This window comes from Amia ocellicauda, chromosome 2 (assembly GCF_036373705.1).
Source record: "Amia ocellicauda isolate fAmiCal2 chromosome 2, fAmiCal2.hap1, whole genome shotgun sequence".
In the NCBI taxonomy this organism is placed as follows: domain Eukaryota; kingdom Metazoa; phylum Chordata; class Actinopteri; order Amiiformes; family Amiidae; genus Amia; species Amia ocellicauda.
Window position 1 is genome coordinate 23,371,471 of NC_089851.1, and position 10,169 is coordinate 23,381,639.

Here is a 10,169-nt window from a genome sequence, read left to right on the forward strand (position 1 = left end):
TGGTGATGCACTAATAATATTACAGCTGATTGGGGGAACTCTTGATGCTATAACTGCTTTGCACAATCTCCACAAAGTAAAACGTGAGGATATGAGTTTCACTGGGATCTGACATAATCTTGCAAAGTACTGAAAGAAAATCACCATTTTAAGTAGTAATGACAACGTTCGAAAGCTGAGCTTATAAAGGCCTTAAATACCGAATTAGCTGTTCTATCAAATTCCTCTCAAACACCCTGATAGGTTATTACTTAATGGTTTCTAAGCTCATTTGTATTTTATTATTTTGCAATGCACATGTTGGAATATCTTAAAGTTAAATTAAATTAAAGTAAGCAGGTCATGAATGAGGACAGTGTTCAGTAATACTAATTAGTCTGAAAAGCTTTTTTGGAGGGGAATTAACTGATTATTCAGTTGGACAGTAACACTGGGTCTTTGAATAGTGCTTTACTGTGACCTTTCAATATTAGTCTAAAAATAAATTAACCATCTGTCACAATTCATCACAAGAGCCCAGACCAAATCATGTCAAATGTGGACACTGTTGTCATTCCCTTCCAATAGTCTGGCCCATAGCCTGCATTAATTAGGAGAAATCCCAGCTCACCATCCTGCACCCCTAAATGACTGTTTAAACTTGAATCTGCAGAGCTGGGAGACTGAGACATAAGAATATAAGAACATAAGAAAGTTTACAAACGAGAGGAGGCCATTCGACCCATCATGCTCGTTTGGTGTCCATTAATAATTAAGTGATCCAAGGATCCTATCCAGTCTATTATTAAATGTGCCCATATTTTCAGCATCATGCAATGAATGCAATAAGACTGAATGCAAATGTTTAATTGATTTTAGGTTGTTGTCTTAATAACTTCTGTTCTGTGTAGTTTTAACACATGCAAGCTGTAGGTCAACTAACATTTACTTGCAGGAACTATAATGTCGGAGACTGCAACTGCCTAGCAATTTCCCAGGGACTGGTCCTGTAGCTTAGACTGGGAGCAACACAAAGTTAGACAACCTGCACTGGCTTCACTGTCACGGTTCTTCTGTGCTGTAGCTGTGTCACGTTCACAATTATTGCATTGTTGCGTTGTCTTGCCATTAGCATCTCTGTAGCCTCTTGCTTTAGAATGTAATGTGTAAATACTGCATTTATTGCAGTCTCCTACAGAACACAGCTTTCTTCTGTGGTGTCACAGCTAGAGTTTGGGTAGCTCTCTTTCAGACATATTCTGCGCTGTCTGTGATCACCTCAGGCACCAGTATTGCCTGATTAGTGTCAACATATCCCCCTGTTCTGTGCAGCAGCCTGCATCTTTAGCCTTTTGTGATAGTAAAATTGAGCTCATTATTTTAATTTTTATTACTTACAATTAGGGAGATTGAACACAGGCACGGATATTTAAATAAACAAACAAAACACGTAATGGTCTATTGTGCAAGGAACTGAAAGCAATAGAAAATAATCAGTTAAAAACTAACCTGATTCACGAAACCATTTAATGTGTCTTTTCACAGGGTGCCAAAATGCGTGATAGTCCATTGCCTTCTGAGGTCAGGCAGAGTCTAGATCTGGAGTAGAGCAGCTAGGCTGAGCTTCAACAAGTGATAGTATAGTTAAGAAAATATATGCTTTCTAACCTTCTGGCACTTTAGAGGTGTGTTCTTTTAAATACTTGAATATTTGACATTATTATTTTTAGCACTTCATTTTGCAAACCTAAAGTGTACGTATTTTGGTTAATCAATTTCATGAATATAAATTGGGCTTAATGACACATTACAGAATGATTAATTCTACCTTGGTGTAATGCTGTCATTATCACATGACGTGAGTCAATTATTTAATGTTTGAAAGCTAGTCTATCAAGAACCACAATAGTACACTCATTAACATATTTAGGGTCATTAACCATAGCAAATTAAAATGATAGACTGTAGAGTATAATTTTTTTGGTAACACACATAGAAGCAAAGACAAATTGTGAATATATGCTTAGTATAGCAATAGTGTTAAACAAAAGAGCTCCAGTGGAGAAAAAAACATACCACATGCTACACAGTTTTTGCAAATGAAGAAACAAGCATTGAAAACATGGTGGGTATAGCCATTACTAGCCATTACCTTTAAAACATGGTAATCCAGTCACACTTTCTATGATGATCAGAATGAAAGGAATTACAGCAGGAGTGGCTGATTTGATAACTTTTAAAGCACGCTATTCTCTTCAGTAACATTGCATGGAACAGTTTTGAACACAATCAACAAGTAAATGGGCTGATGATGTGATAATATAATTGTGCACATATTCTGCAAGCAACATGTTAAGACTGCACCAAGACTTTAAATCTATCCCTCCTGATTCTGGAGGAATAGATGTATATATGCCACTTGTAAGACACAGTGATAAAGGGTGGCTTTCACTCAGCTGCTTCTTTTAAAAATGTAAGGCATTTTGTCATCCATGCTGGTTCTTTATTCTAACATGCACAGCTATATGCCAGGAAATGGGTTTCACACCAAAAGTGAACCCATCAGTTTTGAAGTCTGACGTTTTTTCTGTTACAGAGGCTGCACACTATTTGGTGGCATACGTACTGCAGACTGTTTCCTTTTGTCTGTTTACGGTTTCTCCTAACTGACAAGGCCTCCGAAGCGAAATGCCACAGATTGTACAACTCCATCAGTTCTGAAGGACTGAGTTTCTATTTGTTTTGTTTGTGACAGAAGATATCATCCACCTGACTGAAATAATCAAAGTGATGGAAAGCAAAGTGACTCATGTTTACTAGGTTTGTCATATGTGGGGTAAGAATTTAAATTATACCTTAACAAAAATCTGAGGAAGGCTTTAGTGATTAAGGGCCTGAAACACATGCTTTGCTAAACTCCCAACCATTCAGCATTTGTGAAAGGCTTGACTCATCTTTATTCTTTTACTGTTCAATGTTTACCAAGTGCCAAGCAACTACAGGGTGCTAGACAAAACACTGTAATTTCAGGTGGATGATTTGTTTTGGTCCAATGTGTATGTTATTGACCCTTTACGGAGCAATTTTCCCCAAACTTTGATGATTTACTCTTTAACTGTTTTCCAATGGAAGAGAATCAAGATGTACTGCAGAATCAGTTCCTGAAATATATGTTCCCTTCAACCCATACAAACAAAGGTTAAAACACTAAAAGATTGTTGAAAGGGCAAAGTACAGTGGCCAGTAATTCAATTTTGTCTGTATATTGTTTAGTTTATGCTAATATGTTTAATAATGGTCTGTTAATATACATTAGATACATTTCCTCTTGTTGGTTTAGATGTGTTTACTATGGGAATTAACTTGCTCTGCACTGCTAGCAATATATCTTTGGCATTTTACCCTAACATTGCCTACTCTACTTGCTCCACAGCAGACAACCACTGCTTTTGTCTCAGATACTGTCTCTTTATTCCAGCTTACTTGAAATTTGAAAAATCAAACTTTTAGACAATACCTTTTAACATATTGTATCTGCAATGAGTAGTGATCTCTACTTCACACAAGTTCCGTAGCCTCTTTTTTAACCCAGACCTGAAAGTCTGAAAGTGAGAGAAAACTAGATCAAACTCGCACAAATACTCATGAGCTCCTGGACACATTTGTGGTAGGAAGCAGTCATTATCATTCTGTATTGATTACGATCTAACGTAAGTCTGGACACTGAGGATTGAGCCGTGCTCTTGCGCCTGAAGGGATGAAACAAAAAGACACACCTGCCAAAGAAAACCATTTTGCTGCAAGTAAAGAAAGGAGCAACAAATCATAGCACATGCAGAGCATTAATGTGTCCCACCAGGCTGCTACAGTAACTAAGAGCTGGATTGCTCTCTGCCTCTGCTTTTAATAAACCTCATACTGCTTTCTCCAACTTCTTTTATTGATAGCTGCCTTTGACTTGCAGCTTTCATTTACAACTCTTCAGCCAGGGGACTTCAAAGCAACTGAGTTATTGCTGTTCTAAGAATTATATTTTGCAAGTCAAATGGCATTAAGGAGATGCGCCACAAGTATTGTCTTAAGCTAATTTTAATTAGCCTACTTTACAGATATTTCCGTAATTCATTTTAGTAGATTAGACAGCTAAAAACATGTTATGTTATTTCTTGCGTCTTTACCATTTTGTATTGTCATTGATTTTTCTTGTTTAATTTAGGTAACTATTCCAACAAAAATTGCTTATTGCATTCTTGGAGCTGACAGCAATGTACTCTCCAAGGAAAGCAGATCAATATAGCATGTGGGCTTTATACTGCTTGGTTATACAACATGATTTTACAACACCTATCAGTTTCATAATGTAATTTCCACTAACTTAACCTTGAGATGTGTTTTGCTAATATGAGTAAACCAAATGTATGATTCTCACACGTGTGATTCTCAAAATGTGAGAAATGTATATGAAAAAGTGTTGTATAAACTGATTCATAAGTATTTCTTCCAAATTAAATACATGGGCAAGAATGACATTCCAAGGCATGCAAAATGCACATTATGTTCCACAAAATACCATGCTTCACAATACCTGGTAATGCAAATGACATTCAGCTCATTGAAAATAATAAATAAGGTTAATATTTAATATCTTACATGAGTTCTATAACGTAGACAGGACATTGAGGAAACTCCTTAAGTAGTACACAATAGATCATACACTCAAACAAATTTGCAAGCTATTTGTCATATATATATATATATATATATATATATATATATATATATATATATATATATATATGTAGTTGTAGATTGAAGCAAGTGGAAAAATCATGGTGGGGGAGGCTTCATCCAGGAATGGATCAACATGAGATGATGATGATGATGATATATATACCTTATTTTATTTTTACATTAGAGCTGAGTTTAATTGATTCATTCAGCTTCAGGGTTCCTTCATGCAGAACTAATTTTCGGCAGCTATATGATTAGCAGTCAACACATGTATAATATTAAAATGAATGGTGTCTGAGAGATATTGAAAGAAACCCAACTCCAAGTCTCAAAGTCATAAAAAAAAGAAACATGTCCCTGATGATTTACAGTCTCCAGGCATCTACCTGCTTTTTTCTTTTTTGACCAGGAGCTGAATATTGAAGCACTCAGCCACCCAATTGGCAAGACTAAAATGTTTCATCCCCATATACCCTTGTCTGGACTCCATTGATACTGAGACTCTTATCCCGTTAGTGCAGGGAACTTCTAAAACTTTAATTTACATTAAAGTGTACTATCTAGCAAAACATTTTTGTTTTCATGAGAAAAGTCAGGGTTTATATTAGTATTTTTAAAATGTGGACTTCCATATATCATTTAACTATTACAACTTTGCCTTCGATGGTTCCGAACACAGCTTCGAACCTTCAATTGAGTTCATTTGCATAATTTGCATAACACTAATGGCGCCAGTGTGTGTGGAACTCCGTACCAATCAAGAGAAGATACATTTGTTCAATACAGATTAACTCAAGTTAACTTAAGTTGTAGTAAAGAGCTAAAGAGCCGATCACAGATGCCTCCACATACAGTGTCCGGTCTGAGTAGCTGACAAAAATGCGTTTTTCTTTTCGGATGCAGAATCATCCTCGCATTTATTTACAGATGGACTGTGCGGGTCGTGCTACTGCCCGTTTACAGCGCCAGAGGAGATCAAATGTGAGTAAGAAAATGGAAAGTATTTATTAATCGTGACTATTATAAGGCCAGTGTCCTTCGTTTACTACCAACGTATGCGAAGACAAGTTTGTTTGTGGAAGGTACTTTCCTGTGATCTATGTTTCTTTCCCTTTTTACAAAGTAATAATTGAAAGAAAAACATCTGTTCAGCTAATGAAGTGGTTTGGTTTGTGCCTGTAATGATTTCTGCGTTTCATAATCCTGGAGCACAAATAAAACGCACACAAATGAAAATGAAATGTGGTCCCCAAGAAAAAAAATAAAGTGCTTTATAAAACAAAACGGAGCGATGCAAAATAAAAATAAAAATCACTGAGATTATATCTCGCATGGGACTGATGCAAACTATATGTGATTTATGTGCTCGCTTCTGAATGGTATAGCTGTGTTTGTTTCTTTGCTAAATTTGGAAATATGAAAAGCTATTCATATATATATATATATATATACACATACATATATATATATATATATATATATATATATATATATATATATATATATATATATATGTGTGTGTGTATATATGTGTATATATATATATATATATATATATATATATATATATATATATATATATATGTATATATATAATGTATATAGTGTGTGTGTTAGGTTCATAGTTTTAAGTATAGTCATTGAGCTATATTGAAATTAATAGCAACACTACATTTTTCTGGAATGTTTTAAAGGCCTAAGGCTTAATTTATTTTTTTCTCATTTCATACTTATATTGGGGATTGCACCACCATCAATATCATAATGATAGCAGTAATGAATAGTAATGAAACATTCTTTCTGGTAACACTTTAAATTGCTAATGCTATTAGACTTTATTGTTTAGTTATCATTAAAATATACTATTGTTTGTGTATTGCTGATTGTGCTTTAACTTGGTTTTACTTCTTGCTCAGGTACATTTAAAACCTCTTGAAAACTTTGTAAATGCTCTCTTAATATTAGGAGCTTTAACATTTTGCTCGTCTGTACCTGCTGTGACTCAGTGACTGAAGTGGTTCAACAGTTAAACACAGAATTAACCGGCACATCAGTGTGCTTTCTTTTTATCTGCACATGGGACACCTTTTCACCCTCTATCAAAATCTTTGACGCACCCCAAGATCTTCATTGCTGGTCTCTAGAATGGCATCCTTAACTCGTACAGTCTTAGTGGTCTGCCAAGACTGGCCTCCTATGTGTTTCTCATGCCTCACAATTTATTTTGTTTGTGATTTCATATCATAAGGATGTGTGTGTACAGAAATCTAATTTAAAAATTAATAAATAATAATAACAAAACAGAAAGAGATTGTCAGTAAAATAACTTGTATGTTTAAATGTTCTGTCATTATAAAATAATTATTTGCAAATAAATGTTTAGACCGCTGGGTTTTTTAATCTGAACTGATAAAACTGCTTTTTTAATTTAGTTTTCAAGAGTCCTGGGGATAATGAGATTGCCTCATTATGTATCATATTAATTACTCTGATCTGAGACACATGTTTCCGTTTTACGCTTGTACACTACGACACTCCCTACTGGGAGGGATTGTGGGGACCCCTGTCCTTTCCTTGCTGTACCCTTCAATGTAAAATTGAAATTCAATGCACAGAAGCCCTTTCTTACATAAAGTGGTTCATGTCTGGGATGGTTTGCCAAGTCCTGTCACTGAAACGAATACCAGAATTCGTCAAGGTCAGTGTAGATGCGATGCCATCAATCACCATTGGATCATAACTTGTCTAATTCTCTCATGTTGTCTGTTGTCCTTTATTCATTCAAAGATGACGGAAATGGCAAAGAGATGATCACACTACACCATTTATTCACTCGTCTGACATTTGCGTTGCTGTATCTCTATTGAGACTTGTGTCAATCTCAAGAGTTTTCACAGCTCCCTCATTCATGCCAACATGCTGTATGAAATCCATGAGAGGAGAATATTTCATGCCATGTCACAACCTGCTCATACTGTACAAGCCTATTTATTTTTTTCCTCAGCAGCTTGCACCTGATCGATATTTCCTCCGCTGCATGTTTCATCCAAACACCTAAACTGTATATTTTTGGGCCATGATAACAAGTCCTGCATTTAATTCCATACACACATTTTTTTTTTTTTTTATTAGGTGAAAAAGAAAACTGAATACATGTATGGCTATAATATGACATAATAGGGCCGAGATATAAATGATCTCCATTTTAGCAAACCCAAGGAATATTTCTCTTTACCCTTTCCCTCCTTGCTGGGTTGGACTCTGGCTCACTGAGACTGTATTGTATGTAGAGGTTATAGTAAATGGAAGGATGGATGGATAGACATGGTTTTAACTGATGTGCCAACAACCAGGTATTCTGGTGAGCAATACACTATCAATACCGGACACACGTGCTTGTAACTGACGTAAGCAAAAATATAATGAGTTGTAGGATTATAGACAAATTAACTATGAATGCCATTGGGGAAACTTTCAAGCACTTAATTGTTGTGATCTAATTCATCTATAAAGTATAGCAAATTAATAAAAAATATACATTAGTTTAATGGCCTTAAGTTTGTTAATAGAATTTTTTTTTTTACCTTGCATAGGGGAATATAGCGTTTCCCAACATGTATGGTGTTTATGGAGTTATGGCTTTCTGCCCAAATTGTTTGATCAGATGTGTGTGTTTGGAAGGGTTTGAAAACAAAGTCGAAAGCTGTTGACATGCTACCGTTAAAAAGTGGACTTTATCATGATGTTGAAAATGATAAGTGTTTTGTTAAGTGATGATGCGTCTGAGACCAAGTGGAGCATCATAAGTGTATCCACTAGGATGCTACAGGTACTAAATATGGTTTTTCAAATGTTAGCCTATATGATTGTAGTTTTTGTGAGCTGGTTGAAAATGTGGTTTCTAGTTGTAGAAGTATGCAGTTTCCTTTTAGAAGGAGGAATTACTGTTCTGATAATAAACATGTATATTAAGTTATTTGTAGAGCCCCTATATATGTGGTGACTTACAAAAGATCAAAGGACGATTCTTATTGTTATCCTTTTTTAGTTTGTGTGTTCCTTTTTTTAAACAATTACTTTTATTACTGAAAACAAAATCCTTTAACCAGCTGTTGACTTAAATAGTTTGCTTTACTAGTTATTCCAACAAATACGTATAAATATAACATGGCAACCTGCTAAGATATGCAGTTTGAGCAAGTCATATTATTAATTAACTCAATGGCTCATAGTGTTTTCTACAGTACAGGTATATTTTAATTTTGTATTCTAAAATGATTCAACAGTACTGAAATACAAGTAAATTAAAACTATATTAGTACACTTATCATCTTAGCTCAAGACATTTAGCTGTTGTGTCATTGACTTTCATTAAAACAAAATCATTATCGGTGATAACTATAATTATGCATGATAAGAAAAAAAAAATTGTATGTGTTGATTGGAAAATATGTAACAGATGACTGCTCTATGTAAACGTCTTTTTCCTCTGCTTCTGCTAAAACGGTTGAGTTGCAGTGAAGGAAGGACACCCAGCTGTTTGCTTAAACATGAATATTACACCTACATAAATCATATCTAAATCATTATGCGTGACCTTTAACCCACAGTAATCTGGAACGCAGACAAAAGATATGACCTTTCTGCCAAGTCTCCTTCATTTTGTCAGCCCAAGAAGAGGGAATGACTTTCCAAACGGTTAGTGGAAGTTCCTCGAACTGTGGAATTAATTAATCAAAGATGCAAACCCGCATGAAGTAAAGTGCAGTATGTTCATTTTTTAACACCTGTGCCCTGCAGGACCCATTGTTCTGCATCACGAGTAAATGTTTATGCTAGATACAGTGTTTGTCCAGAGATTTACTAAAGGTATAATTAATCAGCTTTTCGCATACATACGAACTGTCAAAAGAAAGTAGTCTGAAGGTTTTATATAGCCGCCACGCTGTGTATATTTTAAATGTATTTATCTTCTCTCGATTAGCATTTTTCTGTAAACATTTAGATAAATTAAATGCTAAACTCTTGCAACAAGACTTGAATAACAAAAGTGAAGCAATCAATAAAGCAAGCAATCTTCATTTCTTCCAAGTGCACCTGAAAGAAAATTCAAGTCTGTACATTCTGGAAATATTAAAAATGCTTTCAGTGCACATATCAAAACTATTATTCTCTAAAAATGACTGGAGGGGATACATGGGAGTAATATAATGAATGTAGTCCTGTCCAAATATGAAATTGTCCAAATGTGCCAGATTAATTGGCAATGGAATTCACTTTAAATAATTATATTTATTTGTCCTCTAATTTATTGCACATTTTGATATAGTCTCATTACACTTTGTGTACCATTATTCAGATATCGGATTACTACCAAGACAGAATAGTACGTTTCAGTGTTCCTAATTCAAGTTAATCTGAAATGTTTTGATTGGTTTGCCTTCATTTAGTTTATCAGG